Source organism: Bombina bombina, chromosome 6, assembly GCF_027579735.1.
Source record: "Bombina bombina isolate aBomBom1 chromosome 6, aBomBom1.pri, whole genome shotgun sequence".
In the NCBI taxonomy this organism is placed as follows: domain Eukaryota; kingdom Metazoa; phylum Chordata; class Amphibia; order Anura; family Bombinatoridae; genus Bombina; species Bombina bombina.
Window position 1 is genome coordinate 967,344,935 of NC_069504.1, and position 16,685 is coordinate 967,361,619.

Genomic DNA, 16,685 nt, shown 5'->3' on the forward strand with positions numbered 1-16,685 from the left:
TACAACATAACTGTTATTTTGTAGCCATCTTAGGTTTTATTTTAATTTCACACCTAAGTTTGTATTTATTTTAACTAGGTAGATTAGTTAGTAAATAGTTATTAACTATTTATTAACTACCTAGTTAAAATAAATACAAATTTACCTGTTCCAATCAGCCAATAGAATGCAAGCTCAATCATATTGGCTGATTGGATCAGCCGATAGGATTGAAGCTCAATCCTATTGGCTGATTGCATCAGCCAATAGGATTTTTTCAACTTTAATTCTATTTGGCTGATAGAATTCAATCAGCCAATTGGAATTCAAGGGACACCATTTTGGATGATGTGCCTTAAAGGAACCTTCATTCTTCAGTAGCCATTGACAGAAGAGGATGCTCCGCGCTGGATGTCTTGAAGATGGAGCTGCTCCGCGTTGAAAGGATGAAGATAGAAGATGCCGTCTGGGTGAAGACTTCTGCCCGCCTGGAGGACCATTTCTTGTTGCTTGGATGAAGACTTCTCCTGGATTCGTTGAGGACTTCTGCCCGCTTGGATGAAGACTTCTCCCGGCTTGATGAGGATGGATGTCCAGTCTTCAAAAACTGTAAGTGGATCTTCAGGGGTTAGTGTTAGGTTTTTTTAAGGGTTTATTGTGTGGGTTTTATTTTTAGATTAGGGGTTTGGGCAAAGAAAAAGAGCTAAATGCCCTTTTAAGGGCAATGCCCATCCAAATGTCCTTTTCAGGGCAATGGGGAGCTTAGGTTTTTTAGATGGGATTTTATTTGGGGGGTTTGGTTGTGTGGGTGGTGGGTTTTACTGTTGGCGGGTTGTTTGTATTTTTTTTACAGGTAAATGAGTTGATTTCTTTGGGGCAATGCCCCGCAAAAGGCCCTTTTAAGGGATATTGGCAGTTTAGTTTAGGCTAGGGTTTTTTTATTTTGGGGGGGCTTTTTTATTTTGATAGGGCTATTAGATTAGGTGTAATTAGTTTAAATATTTGATAATTTCTTTTTTATTTTGTGTAATTTAGTGTTTATTTTTTTTGTTAATTGTATTTAATTAATATAATTGATTTAATTGTAGTGTAATGTTAGGTGTTAGTGTAAGACATGTTAGGTTTTATTTTACAGGTAAATTTGTATTTATTGTAACTAGGTAGCTAGTAAATAGTTAATAACTATTTACTAACTAGTCTACCTAGTTAAAATAAAAACAAACTTACCTGTGAAATAAAAATAAAACCTAAGATAGCTACAATGCAACTATTAGTTATATTGTAGCTAGCTTAGGGTTTATTTTACAGGTAAGTATTTAGTTTTAAATAGGAATTATTTTGTTAATGATAGTAATTTTTATTTAGATTTATTTTAATTATATTAAAGTTAGGGGTGTTAGGGTTAGACTTAGGGTTAGGTTTAGGGGTTAATACATTTAGTATAGTGGCAGCGGTGACATTGGGGGCGGCAGATTAGGGGTTAATAATATTAAACTAGTGTTTGCGATGTGGGAGTGTGGCGATTTAGGGGTTAATATGTTTATTATAGTGGCGGCGATGTCTGGAGCGGCAGATTAGGGGTTAATAATTTTATTTTAGTGTTTGCGATGCGGGAGGGCCTTGGTTTAGGGTTTAATAGGTAGTTTATGTGTATTAGTGTACTTTGTAACACTTTAGTTATGAGTTTTATGCTACAGATTTGTAACATAAAACTTAACATAACTACTGACTTTAGATGGCAGTACGAATCTTGATGGTATAGGGTGTATGGCTCACTTTTTGGCCTCCCAGGCAAAACTCATAATACTGGTGCTATGGAGGACTTTTTGAAAGTTGCGGTAGTTACGTTGCGTTACAGCCAAAAAAGTGTGCGGTACACCTATACCTGCAAGACTCATAATAGTGAGTGAAAAAGTAGCGTTATGAGGCTTTTTCACTCATAACGCAAAATTTGTAATCTAGCCGAATGTTATAGAAATACACTTTTTACCTCTGTGATAACCTTGTATCTATGCCTCTGCAAACTTCCCCCTTATTTCAGTTTGTTTGACAGATTTGCATTTTAGCCAATCAGTGCTATCTCCAGGGTAACTACACGTGCATGAGCTCAATGTTATCTTTTTGAAACACATGAACTTATGCCCTCTAGTGGTCAAAATGCATTCAGATTAGGGGTAGTCTTCAAGGTCTAAGAAATTAGCATATGAACCTCCTAGGTTTAGCATTCAACTAAGACTATGTGTGATAAAAGTAAATTGGAAACTTGTTTAAAATTACGTTCCCTATATAAATCATGCAAGTTTTTTTTTACTTGACTGTCCCTTTAAAGTCTCTTTACTATGGGGTGTGAATACTTAGGAAAATGTGAGGTAAATATCTTCCTTTTATACATAGAGATGTTCAGGTGATATTTCCTAGTCAACTTTTTACAGCTATGCTGCATCTCTATCAAGTGCTTCAACATTTGGGTTCCATGTCCCATTATATCAACCAATGTATATCTTACTATTGAAACATTTTAAATATTTGCATGAAATCAAGGATACAATAAAACACCTTAAAATTTGAAATTATAAGTTTTCTATGGAAGTGAAACTTTATTAATTATGGTTCTATTGTAATTAGACTAACATACAAGAGGGGTCCCATAAATATATTTGAATTCAACCCTTCTGGAATGCTGATTTAGTTATCTGATGCTAATGATGATAACATTTTACATTTTATCCCTACACAATATTTTAATTAGCTAATTAATTAACACTTAGATTATGAGTTTTGCACTATAACAGGTGCATAAATAATGTAATAAAATGAGCGGCCCGGCACTTTAGCTCTATACCATGCAAAAGTCAAGGACTGAGTTTATGTGCTTGTACACGCTTTCCCCCATAGACATTAATAGGGAGAGAGTGTTAGAAGAAATCTAACACCTGAGATCACCAATTGGCAAATTGCCGTAACGCAACCCCATTTATATCTACAGTATAACATAAACCCCTAGTCTAAATACCCCTAATCCGCCACTCCCCTATATCGTCAACACTAATAAAAGTAATTAACCCCTAATCCACCACTCCCCAATATCGCTGACACTAATAAAAGCTATTAACCCCTAATTTGCCGGCCCCCCAAAATTGCCGACACTAAATAAAAAAAAAAATTAACCCCTAAACTGCCAGCCCCTCACATCGCAACTAATAAATAAACCTATTAACCCCTAAACCGCAGGACCCCCACATCGCAAAACACTAAATTAAACTATTAAGCCCTAAACCTAATACCCCCTAACTTTAAATTAAAAGTTACAATATAACTATCTTAAAATAAATAAAAACTTACCTGTGAAATTAAAAAAAACTAACATGAAACTATAAATTAACCTAACATAACTATCCTAATAAAATAAAAAAAACTACAAATTAAAAAATCAAAATTACAAATTTAAAAAACCTAACACTACAAAAAATAAAAAAAAACTGAACATTACAAAAAATTAGAAACACTAAATTACAAAAATAAAAAACTCTAAGATTACAAAAAATAATAAAAACGAAATTATCAAAAATATAAACAATTACACCTAATCTAATAGCTCTACAAAAATAAAAAAGCCCCCCTAAAAATAAAAACTCCCCCTAACCTACAATAAACTACCAATAGCCCTTAAAAGGGCCTTTTGCGGGGCATTGCCCCAAAGAAATCAACTCATTTACCTGTAAAAAAAATACAAACAACCCGCCAACAGTAAAACCCACCACCCACACAACCAAACCCCCCAAATAAAATCCTATCTAAAAAACCTAAGCTCCCCATTGTCCTGAAAAGGACATTTGGATGGGCATTGCCTTAAGTTAAACAGCTCTTTACCTAGAAAAAAAATTTCCCCCAACAGTAAAAACCCCCACCCAACTAACCCCCCAAAATAAAAAAATTTAAGTCTAAATAAAATCCAAGCTACCCATTGCCTCTAAAGGGGCATTTGTATGGGTGTTGCCCTTTAAAGGGCATTCAGCTCTTTTATGGCCAATAAAATGGCATTCAACTCTTTTACAGTGCCTAAAAAACACTAATCTAGAAAGAAAACACCCCCCAAAAAATAAAAAATAACACTAACCCCATAAAATCTACTCACGATTCCTGAAGTCTGGACATTCATCTCCATCCAGGGTGGCGTGAAGTCTTCATCCAGGCGGCGAGAAGTCTTTATCCAGGCGGCGACATCTTCATCCATCGTGGGGGCGTCTTCTATCTTCATCCCAGTGGCGCGGAACGGAGCTATCCAGGACCAGCGATGACATCCTGCACGGAGCATACTCTTTATATGATCACCGCTGTACATTGAAGTTGAATGCAAGGTACCCATTTAAAAATGGCGTACCTTGCATGCCTATTGGCTGATTTTAATCTTCAAATTCAAAACAGCCAATAGGATGAGAGCTTCTGAAATCCTATTGGCTGATTTGTTAATTTATAATTTAATGCTAGGTTTTTATTTTATTTAACAGGTACGTTTTTATTTATTTTAAGATAGTTATATTGTAACTTTTAATTTAAAGTTAGAGGGTGTTAGGTTTAGGGGTTAAGAGTTTAATTTAGTGTTTTGCGATGTGGGGGTCCAGCAGGTTATGGGTTAATAGGTTTATTTATTAGTTGCGATGTGGGGAGCGGTAGATTAGGGGTTAATAGGTTTATTATAGTATTTTCGATGCAGGGGCATGGCGGTTTAGGGGTTAATAGGTAGTTTATAGGTGTTAGTGTGCTTTGTAACATTTTAGTTATGAGTTTTTTGAAAATGTTTGTTTTGCCAAATCCATAACTACTGGTCTCAGATGGCGGAATGGTTCGTGTCGGTATAGGATGTAACGCAAGCATCTTAGCCGGACTGCACAACCTGTAATACGGCGCTATGGATAATACCACACTCAAACGTCCTTTTTTTGAGTGTGGAATGGACGTTGCATTACAGGCTAAAATGCTTGCAGTATAGCTATACCGCCGCAACTCGTAATATGAGTTACTGGCCATTCCAGCGGTAATAGCCGTACCGCACCATAATGCAAAACTCATAATCGAGTCATAAGTTAGTTATTATTTTGATCAGAATATTAATTGTAATGCTTAATTAAAAATATGTTTTAGTTTTGCATATCCCTAATCCTACTTCCCCTTTAATATCACTGCCTGGGTCTAGTTGGCCTACGCATATTTAGACAACTACAGAAAGATGTCCTGGATCTCTGTACCCTCAGGCAAAATGAATGTGCCGAATAAATTAATTAACAATGATTACATGTAAACTTTCACTCACCTCTTTGTGTACTACCTTTAATCTCAGCATGCATGGCCACAATAGTTAACCTAGGCCAATAAAAAAGATATTGCAAACTGTTCTAATTAGTGTTCATTGTGATATCTGAATGTTCTTCACTTTTCTCTTTCTTCTGAACATTGTGTAGCAAGTTAATCTTTATTTAACATATTCTCTTCAAAAGAGACACATTGTAAGTACCAGTCTAATTACAATCATGCTAATTAAGATAAATGTCTTACCTTTTTTCCATATCAAAATCTAATAGACAAGTTACATTGATCCTCAATGTATTTATTTCTTTTTTATTTCTTTTTTTTACGGGATTTTCACTTCTTTAAAACTGTAAATCTCGACATTGATTCCTTGCTGCTTAGTATTTTTCTAAAAGGCCCTTACAGATTGCACAATCATGAACCATTTTTAATAGGGGATGAATCTCCATGCACAAACTTGTTCAAGAGAGTGAATATATTATTGAAAATAAAAGGGCACCTCATAGTGTAACTTGTTTGTGTATATATACAAGAGTAAAAAAAAACAAATTGGGTCACTTACATTTAGCTGAGCACTATGGGACCCATGTATTAAATGATATGCGGACAGCTTCTCAACTTGAGAAGTTGTGCACCCACCTTTGCTGCATATGGCCAGCGGATCTGTTTATCTGCTGGCCCATATGCTTCATTACACACTCTGCTGAGTGTGTAATACCTGCCCCTTCACTCTCACGACCAATCATGTGAGAGAAGGGACTGTCAATCATCAAGAGTGAGAAAGCTCTCTGTGATTTCTCTTTGCCACCACAGAGGTGAGAAGCTGCGGGAAGCAGGCCTGTATGAGCGAACCTGCACCACAATAGCTCCGAAGCAGCTTACACTGCTTCATACATGGAGTCCTATATATTCAATAGTGTTATATGAGCAGGCTGGACTCACTGCATCCTCCGGAAAACGTCCTCAGGCTCTCAGCTATCTTGGTTCACATAAGCTCTTACAGGAGCAGCCTCATGATGTATCTTTCCCAAATTGAGCAATTCAAAAAATAGTCTATTCTCACTATTAAAAAGAGCAGTTACTGGTATACAGGAACAAGACAAGAATTTGTACTAAAACTTATTAGTATAAAAATGTCAAATTCTTTAATAAAATAATCCATTCTTCTATACAGAGTTCAGAGATGCACTAATAGGAGAATTAGGCCATGGATGATGTGAAGAAAGGTTGAATTAGGGCACCCCCACCTGTGCAAAAGGAGAAGGGTCCGCCTTGCTAATGTACTTGTAGCGAGCTGGGGAGCCGCGCTTAAAGGAACATTAGAGTGGCCCTGCAGTCTGTGAAGAAGAGGATTAGAGCGGCTCCCCAGTATGCTATAGGTAAGTATCAAAGTGACAGAAGTAGAGAATATGTACATTTGTTTAAAAATATATATGTAAATGTTAACAAATATTTAGTATTTGTTTTAATAGTGCAGCATATGAATATTCTGAAAAACTAATTTTTCAGAATATTCCTTTAGAATGATTTGTCTAAAACAAATTATTCAGTGTTGCACAAGTCTACAAACTGGTACTAAAAGTACAAAGTTAAACTCTTGCTAGAAATACTTCTTTGTTTGCAAATTACATTGTCAACATTTTAAATGCCAGACTTTAATTCCTTATCTTTGTTGGATGTTACTTGTTAATTACATAAAGATTAAAGTGTTTCCTTATGTTTTATACACTTCTAAATAATAGCAAAGCTTGCACAGCTCTCTACAGTTAAAAAGCAAAACATTTTGTTGTGGTAGGAAAATGAAAATATAAGGTATTATCAGTTATAAACTTCATGCAGTGTACAGTCTCATAATATATAACAGTTATCGCGAACTGTACGAATGTTGAAATGACAACAAATTGAAATCTTTTTGTACAATGAAGAGGAAGAACTAGATAATCACTGGCAAAGTAAGTTTAGATAAAGACATATTGGATGTTGCCAAGAATGAGACAAATTGTGACTTCAAAGATGGAAAAGATAAAGAGGAAACTACAAAATTGAGTGTTTATATAAAAGATGTTTTTAACAATATACAAAATTACGTGCAAATTCAATAAAAAATGTTCTGTGAGATTACATGATATGAGAAATACAATATAATGGAATAGGTAGCTAAATGCCAGTGTACATAATAATAATAAGTAGTGCAGCTATAGATTAAGTTTGGCAGGTTCTTCTATGTTGAATGGTGTTTTCAATCACATGTAACTTTGGGTTAGATATGTGAATTTCTTTACAATTAATCTTTTTGTGGGGATGTATCTTGAATAGAAATTCTAGAAATTGAAAGTAATTTGATTAAATATTTTTGGGGTTATTAAGTGCAGAAGAAATATACTTTTCAAATAAGAAACAGGGTAATTATTAGCTTGCCCACTATTGTGACATGTAGATAGATTTTATTTTCTAATAGATATTTTTGTGCATGTAACATATTGTCTGTGATTGCTGAGATATAAAAGTTTAAAATTACCTTGTTTTGATATATCTTTTGATTTATGCTTTTATATATCTTGATTGTGCTCAATAGAAGCATAGACGTAAAATTAAATTGTCTGTACACACACACACGTTGGGCCACGCATGCATGCACACGCATGCACACACACAAAATATATGTAAATACACACACAATCATGCATAAACACACAAGAATGCATTGACCTCACATGTTCATTCTTAACCCGCTTAACAATAAACACACCAGACTCAAACTTGGGTATGAAAAGGCAGCAGCTTTGTTTATTAAATAACAACATCTTTATAAATATAACACAGTAACTTTTGAACCAACCAACGTGCTTGCCCCGAAATCCTCAACATAAACTCTCGCCCCCACCTTGGGGGAGGGCCTTCCTCAAGAAATCCTCCCCTGCTAGCCTAGTAGGGGGTACCCGTCAATTCATCTTAGGCGTAAGCCTCTAGAGACTAGTGCAAGCACCCCGCCAAAGCTGTGACTAAAATAACCAGATCGTAATTCTCCTGCACTCTGGGAGGGAGGGAACTTTGCCTCTCTGTGCTGTCCGGAAGAAAAGAGACTTCCAACTTCCTGTCTAGCCCCTTTTAACCTCTCTCACTAGCACCCACCTACTGTCCTCTCTGTGACCCCATTCCTTGTAAGTGGGGTCAATTAATCCCTCCTTCCAGGCTGTCATTCGGGCTCTCTCCTATGTGCAAACAAATGTACATGAACAGACATACACCCATCACATGAATGTGTACTCGCACACCATATACAAGATTGCATCTACACTCACAATGCACACTTAAAGACAAATGCACATACAAACATACACAAAAGCAAGATTCCATAAACACAGATATACAAAAATGCATAGAAACGATTGCAAACATACATACAAATGCCAGTACACAAAATGAAATGCCTCCATCCCACACAATTTAATATTAATAAGTACCTTGCATGGCATTCTTCTATAGTAATTACCAATGATATTAAATTAATTTATATATGTCTACTCTCAGGATATTATTATCCTGTCCAATGTCAGACATTTTTAATTTTACTTTCATAAAATTATTTTTTAAATCAATTAGGTCACAAATGTAATAATAATAATAATAATAATAATAAAAATAATAAAATGTATTTCTGCAACTTGAGCAAATTGGGATTGTTTTTACACCTATGTCTCTCATCCCCTACCAACAAAGCTGATTAACTCTCTAAAGTAACAGGAAGAGGATGTCATCACACTGCATCCTTAAGCCTATTTCTTGCAAATACATGCCACATCCATACATATACTTCCTGTGCACTCTTCTATACTTACAAACAAACCACAACTACTTCCCCACACTTATACTAAGCTTTTAGAGAAAATTATACTATTCAATAAGTGCATTTTTTGGAAATATCTGTGGGATAGTTTAGACCTGATTACTAAATAATACATTTTTAATTCTGTTAGGAAGATAAATTCAATTTTTTATACTTGTACAAAAATAAATCTTTTTTGTTGTTGTTGTTGTTGAAGAAAAGACTAAAAAGACAGCAGAAGCATCACAGATCATAAGCATGACAGTCTCATGAATTTAGAAATGTTATTACCAGGACGAAAATATGATATAATGTCACATTTTCTGAAGACATAAGAGTGTTATGTTTGGTATTTATGTTCCATTTTCTGAAAGGACAGAAAGATAGACAGTCGTACATGCAGGTTAAAAGACAGTTAAATAGATGATAGATAGATAGATATATGGATAGATAGATAGATAAATAGATAAATAGATAGACAAACAGACAGATACATAGATAGATATGATACATTAACTTACAAATAATATCTGCAAAAATAGAGATTTAGTATATAATCACAGACACACACTCACCAAAAAGTATCATTTTAACACCTGACTGATTTAATTGATTGCTTTCAAATTTTAATTTGTTAATCCAAAGTGCCAAATCCAAGTTACTTATTTATTAAGCAATTAAATAAAGGTGATTTGGTCTATCATTAGGAACTCGGTGTGGACTCTAGCTTACTCCCGCTTGCAGTTGAGAGGGCGCACCGTATAGGAACCCCCAAAACCTTTCCTGATGGCACACTTAAAAATAGACCAGTGATTGCAAAGCTCCTGAACTACCAGGATAAACTCAGCATTTTGCAGTATTACAGGAAAAAGATCCCCTTCTTAATAAATGAGAAACCAATCTTAATTTTTCAAGATTTCTCGTCAGAAACTACACAAAAACGCAAAGAAATGTCGCCTCTTTGCACTAAATTGATTGCTAATGGCGTCAAAGCCACTGTCATCTATCCTGCCAAAATAAAAATATTTGAAGGTAATGAATCCATACTGCTGAGTTCGCCAGGTGAAGTCAGGGACTTTGCAAAAAAAAGGGGGTTCACATTTTCTTGACTAAATATATGTTATCCCTAAGCCAAGGGAGAATAGGAAGGGAAAAAAAAGGGAAAAAAAAAGCCTAAGAATGACAGATGTCAATATGCAGCTATTTAAGCTTGCTTTTTTATTTTATGTTTTATTAAACCTAAAATTGCCATTTACGATTTATAAATTATTTGAGTATTCCAGATGTGTTTTTTCCTTTTCTATATGTTTTCTCTTTTTTTTTTTTTTTTTTTTTCTTTCTTCTTCTCTTTTTCTCTCCTCTCTCTCCCTCTCCCCCTCCACCTCCTGGGCTCCTCCCTCCTAGCCCCCCCTTTTTAGGGAACAAAAGCGGGGAAAAAGAAATCTGGTACTCTCTCCTTTTATACACCCTAGACCCCTACTTTAATGATTCCTAAACTTAATCTAGCATCATGGAATGTCGGCGGTATCACATCACCTCAAAAACGGAAAAAAATAATCTCTCATTTAAATAGATACAAGCCAGACATAGTGTTTTTACAGGAGACACATTTACAAGATACAGAACTTACCAAACTTAAAGTAGGATGGATAGGTGCAGTAGTGGGTACCCCATGTAAAGCCAGGAAAAAAGGTGTGGCAATCCTTTTTAACAAAAAATTGCAATATAATATTTTAAGCTCCGAACTAGACCCAGATGAAAGATTCCTTATTATTCAGGTAACGATAGAAGGCACGCTTTTTAACTTTTGCAATATTTATGCCCCTAATAACCTGGATGAAAATTTCTGGGATAATCTCCAGAGGAAATTATTGCATCTTTATTCAAAAAATCTGATTATTGCAGGGGACTTTAATTTAACTGTCTATCCGACCTTAGACAGGCTTAAACCCTCATTGAATAAAAATAGCAAACAGGAGTCTAAAATTTTCAAAAACTTTATCAGACTACTTCACATTAAGGATATCTGGCGCATTCATAACCCAGATGTAAGACGCTTCTCATGTGAATCCAAAGCACACCAAACAATGTCTAGAATAGATTATTTTTTTGTATCTGAAAATATGTTAAGCCTAGACATGACTACAGATATTAAGGAAATAGTTATATCGGATCATGCGATCTTAACATTATCTATCATATTAAAGCAGAGCCAACTTCCATCTAACAACAGACTTTTCTTCCCAAGATATCTCGCAGACAATGTTAAATTTAAAGCATGGCTGAAAATAAAATGGAAAGAGTTTCTTGATACAAATGTCTCCCCGTATATACACATTGAAACATTATGGGAATCATTTAAGGCCGTAATCAGGGGCGAGATTAAAGCATATTTAATTATTCAAAAAAAGAAAAGTATAATGCGGGATAATCAACTTGCCAACCAGTTACGCAACGCTTATAATTCGTACATTAGTGACCCATCAAGAAAATTCTGGGAAGCGTATCAAGTTGTCAAAAAAGAAAGAGAAATCTTTCTAGCACAAAAAAGCGCGCAAGATACACTTAGATCCAGGTTTTTCTATTATAGACATGGAGGGAAAGCAGGGAAATTTTTGGCCAATCTAACTAAATCAAAAGAAAAGAAATCCATGATTGAAGCGCTTAAATCTACGTCTGGTAGAACTGTTAAAAGTGAGGACATTGCCAGCTTAGTTATAAATTATTTTCAAGATCTTTATTCGGAAGAGAAAATAGACACATTGAGTAAAAATAATTTTTGGCACAAGATTAAAACACCTAAAATATCGAATGACCAAAGAGAGATGCTGAATGCCCCAATCACTCCTATTGAAGTACTAAATGCAATAAAGAAAGCAACATCCAACAAAGCTGCTGGACCTGACCAGCTCCCTATAGAAATGTATAAAATACTGTCAGATGACATTGGACAAACTTTGGTCTCTCTTTTTAACAGTTATTATCTGGATAAAAAAATATGTTCTAGATATTTTGCCTCATCACAAATAGTTCTTATCCTTAAGAAAGGTAAGGACAAAGAGCAGATATCTTCATACAGACCGATATCGCTCCTTAACTGCGATTATAAGATCCTGATGAGTATCATTGCTGATCGCTTAAAATCTTTTATCGGGCCCTTGATACATAAGGATCAGGTTGGGTTTATGTCAGGCAGGATTGCTACACGGAACTTACGGAAGCTACAATTAATTCTAAACCAGTCCTGTCTGCATAAAAACCCAACATTGGATGCTGCCCTAATTTTAATCGATGCAGAAAAAGCCTTCGACTCCATCTCTTGGGATCACCTGTTTACAGCTCTCCCAGGATTTGGAGTCGAGGGGGCGTTTGTCGATCTTATTCGAACAATTTATAAATCTTCAACCTCATCTGTCTTGGTCAACGGTACCCCCACTGCATATTTTCCATTGAATAAAGGTGTACGACAGGGATGTCCACTATCCCCCTACCTTTTTAATCTAGCATTAGAACCACTTGTAATATCCATAAGAAAAGAGATTGAAGGGATTAACCTGGGACACAGGAAAGTCACTACACTTTTATATGCTGATGATCTACTAGTCCTGACCGTTAACACTGCCAAGTATATCCCTTTACTAATCCATATCCTCCAAGAATTTAGTGCATTCTCAGGTTACAAAGTTAATACTCATAAATCAGAAATTTTTTGGTTATGTAAAAATAAAGAATCATATCGGCAACACCATTTTAAAGAAGCTAAATCTAACTTTGTTTACCTGGGGATCAAACTCTCTAAAAACTATAATGAATGGTATGAACTTAACTATTTACCAATTATTACTAAGATTAGGCAGGACTTAGATACCTGGTCAAAATTTTACCTAACTTTATCTGGCAAAATTAACATAATTAAGATGGTGATCTTCCCTAAGCTCCTCTATTTAATGCAAAACCTTCCAGTTATTATAAAGCAAAAAGATATAAAACTACTTAATCAGTTATTTGCACAATTTATTTGGGGGGGAAAAAGGAGGCCCATTGGATTAACAAAGCTCGCTTTGCCTAGACAATATGGGGGATTGAGCTTCCCAGATATCGAGATCTATAACCTAGTATGCATTTCTAAAATTGCAATTGAATGGTTAACAAATGTAGAATATATAGTGGACCAGAAGTTGGAAACAACTTTAACCAGACCCTATTCCTTAAAAGCATTATTACACTGTAATACGAATAAATGCCCAACCAAAATTAAACTGCTACCAACTATTTATAGCGTAATCAGGGCCTGGCAGAAACTCCTTAAAAAAACTCACATCAATTATAAATTCTCCAAATATCTAACAATTATGGGCAACCCTAATTTTCCTGCAGCATTGAACTCCCGTATCTTTAACGCCTGGGCTCAACAGGGCCTAATATATGTAGATCAGTTAAGAGAAAGGGGCTCAGGGGCATGTAGATCACTACAGGAACTAGCTACTGAATATGCGATTTCAAAAAAAGATTTTCTCCCCTATTTTCAAGCCCGTCATTTCTTAAAGGAATTTCCATTTGATCCTTCAGACGAATGCACATGGAATATCCTGCAGATGCCTATTAATTTCTTTAAAATAGGGAAATATAACGTAACTTCATTATATAAAGCAATTATGCTAGAATATGGGAAGGAAAATTTGGAGCATATTGCCAAAAATTGGCAGGTGTCACCAGAAACTATATATAAAAGCTTCACATTTGCTGACACAGCAACATTATCTACTTCTTGGCGTGAGTCTCATACAAAATTAATAAATAGAACATATATTACTCCTAGTAAGAAAGCAAAATGGGACCACTCTGTGGCTTCATGCCATAAATGTAAAGCTCTTAATGCTGACCTGAGTCATTGCTTTTGGAGTTGCCCTAAGATCAAGAAGTTTTGGTATAAGACTAACGCCTGGCTGAATAGAATTAATCACATACATCTCCAACTTAAGCTGGAACATATAATGTTCTTCATAGATGGACAAAAAATAGGTACATATAAACATTCACGTCAATTAAACTCAGCAATAATGGTCGGTAGACTTCTCATATTGAAATACTGGAAATCTAGTAAAGCCCCAACTTTAACAGAATTCATTCAAAAACTGAAAAATATACTGATCATGGAGCAAATGGACACATCTATAAATTCAGAAACACAAGTCAATCGTTTTATTCTAAAATGGTGGAATGTAATTGCCAGCTTTCCGAAGGAAATACAACTACAACTGATTTCCCCCCTTCGGGGGTCAGTGTCCATGGAGCTTGCTATTGCCAATAAACATCTCTTAGACGATAGAGCCTAGACCTGAACCGGTATAGAACGCAGAGTGCGGACGATATGGAATTGGAATGGGTGGGGAGATGCGGGCGTATTTAAATCTAAATGTTTAGAACACAAAGCTGGTATTATTGGGATTCTGGTAATTGGACAAGATGTCGGGGAGCTGGGGGGGGGACGAGCGGGGAACCTTCCCTTTCCTTCCCCCGTGTTTTTTTTTTTTTTTTTTTTTTTTTTCTTCTTCCTTTCTCTGTTTGTTCTGTTTCGTTCTGGTTTTTTTTTTTTTTTTTTTGTTTGGTTCTGTTTAGTATTGTTCAGAGAAGAATATAAAATATAATTCAACAGGGAAATGTTAGAGATGAAGGAACGCTTGACCCAAAATTCTGTTGATAAGAATATTAATATGTGGACCCTTCATGGATGTTTTGATTTTTTTTTTTTTTTTTTTTTTTTCTTATTGCTTATATATCCTTCTTCTCTTTTTTGGAAAATGCATAAAAATGTATGATTGCGTTGAATTATAATAATAAAAATATGTGTTAAAAAAAAAAAAAAAAAAAAAAAAAAAAAAAAAAAAGGATTGGTTAATTTAAATGTAATTTTGATAAATCAATGCTAGCTATGTACTCATGATATGCAAAAATCAATCGTATCTCAAAAAAGCTGTAAAGTCAGAAATCATGCATTGTATGTAATTGAACTGCAGAATATTCATAAATTGCCCAAATTGTATTTCCTTTCAAAGTCATTAATTATATGGGACCTCAAAATGTGCACTAGCTTTCAGGCTATTTTTCTTGTTATCTAATTTAAAGTATGATATCAGACTCCATAGAAAGCATTAATACAGTACATTTTGCATTTTCCACTTTAAAAAAAAAAACATTCTTAAACATATCTGTAGTCTCATCTACATAAAATAAGCCTATCCTTAAGGGTACAGTAAACACGTTGGGCCAGATTATAAATTGCGTGCTATATTAATTTTTGAGTATTACATTTAAAAGTAATTTGTTTGAAGGGGCGGAGCTTGGCCGCTTAGAGAGATGGCCATGTGAACACATAGCTCCTAGGCCCATGTCTGTAACTCCCGATAAAATTAGACACATACACCCAACAGAATAGCACCTGACAGGGGGCAAAGCACATTGGAGTCTGTGGTTGGAAAAGGAGCCACCGCAGATGGCTGCACAGATAGACCCATGCGCCAGAACAGAGGAGCAGCTCCATCTTGGAGGACTCCACACGCTTCTGGATTTTAGGTCAGCAGCATTCCGGGTGATCGGAGAGGCAATCAGCTAGCGTGGTAAGCCTGTGAAACTAAAGGTCCTGCACATCTGGCTCTCAGTGACTGGAGGGCTTGAGCACTACACTTTTAACCCCAACCTAGCCAGCACTACCACGTTTGTTCACACTGGGGGAAATACCTATTTCAGGACATTAACAAACATATAACCCACCTGTTCCTAAAAAGGCTACATTTTGTGGATATTACCTATAGCAGTACCAGAGACATACACTGGTACCGGGAAGATCCCAAAAGATAACACAGAGGGATTCTACATGTTGTAGCAGGATATTGGGTGCATTGTACTGCAGCTATCTGGAGTGGGGGAATTTTAACCGGCTCTGAACAAATAAGAACCCATCTGCAGTCAGTTATAAAGGGATCCCATTACCACGCTTGTTAAGGAATTGGGGGACTTACCTAATACAGGACCTTATTCTACAAACAACCCAGTTGCCCCTAATAAGACAAATTGTGTGCCATCTGGACCTTACACTGTAGTGGTACATATGCAGGTACTGAGAAGATCCCATAAGATATTACAACAGGACTCCGTACATTGTGGTAAAACTGCTTAGTGCATAGTTCTACAGCAAAGAAAATACATACCAGCAACAGGGAGAGTATATAAAACACCACATAGAGACCCTAACTATCTAACTTACCTGTGGCGGGGAAACTCCCAAGATATATAACCTGGACATGCCAGGTAGAAGATCACATAAGCCAGATAACCTACCTAACACCCGAACAATGCAAAATTATTTAAAGCAAACTGACTCCAACCAGGCCTCAGCTGTTGAATCATCTAATCAGAATACCAAAAAAAGCAGACAGGTAGAACAAAGCCTCCCAAGCTACGAACTCTGCAGACTTCACTAAAGAGGATTTGAAATTGCTTTGTACTAAAGATGATGTCAAAGAAATGATGTTGGAATTAAAAAATTGGTATCGCGAGCTAAAGAAAGATTTAA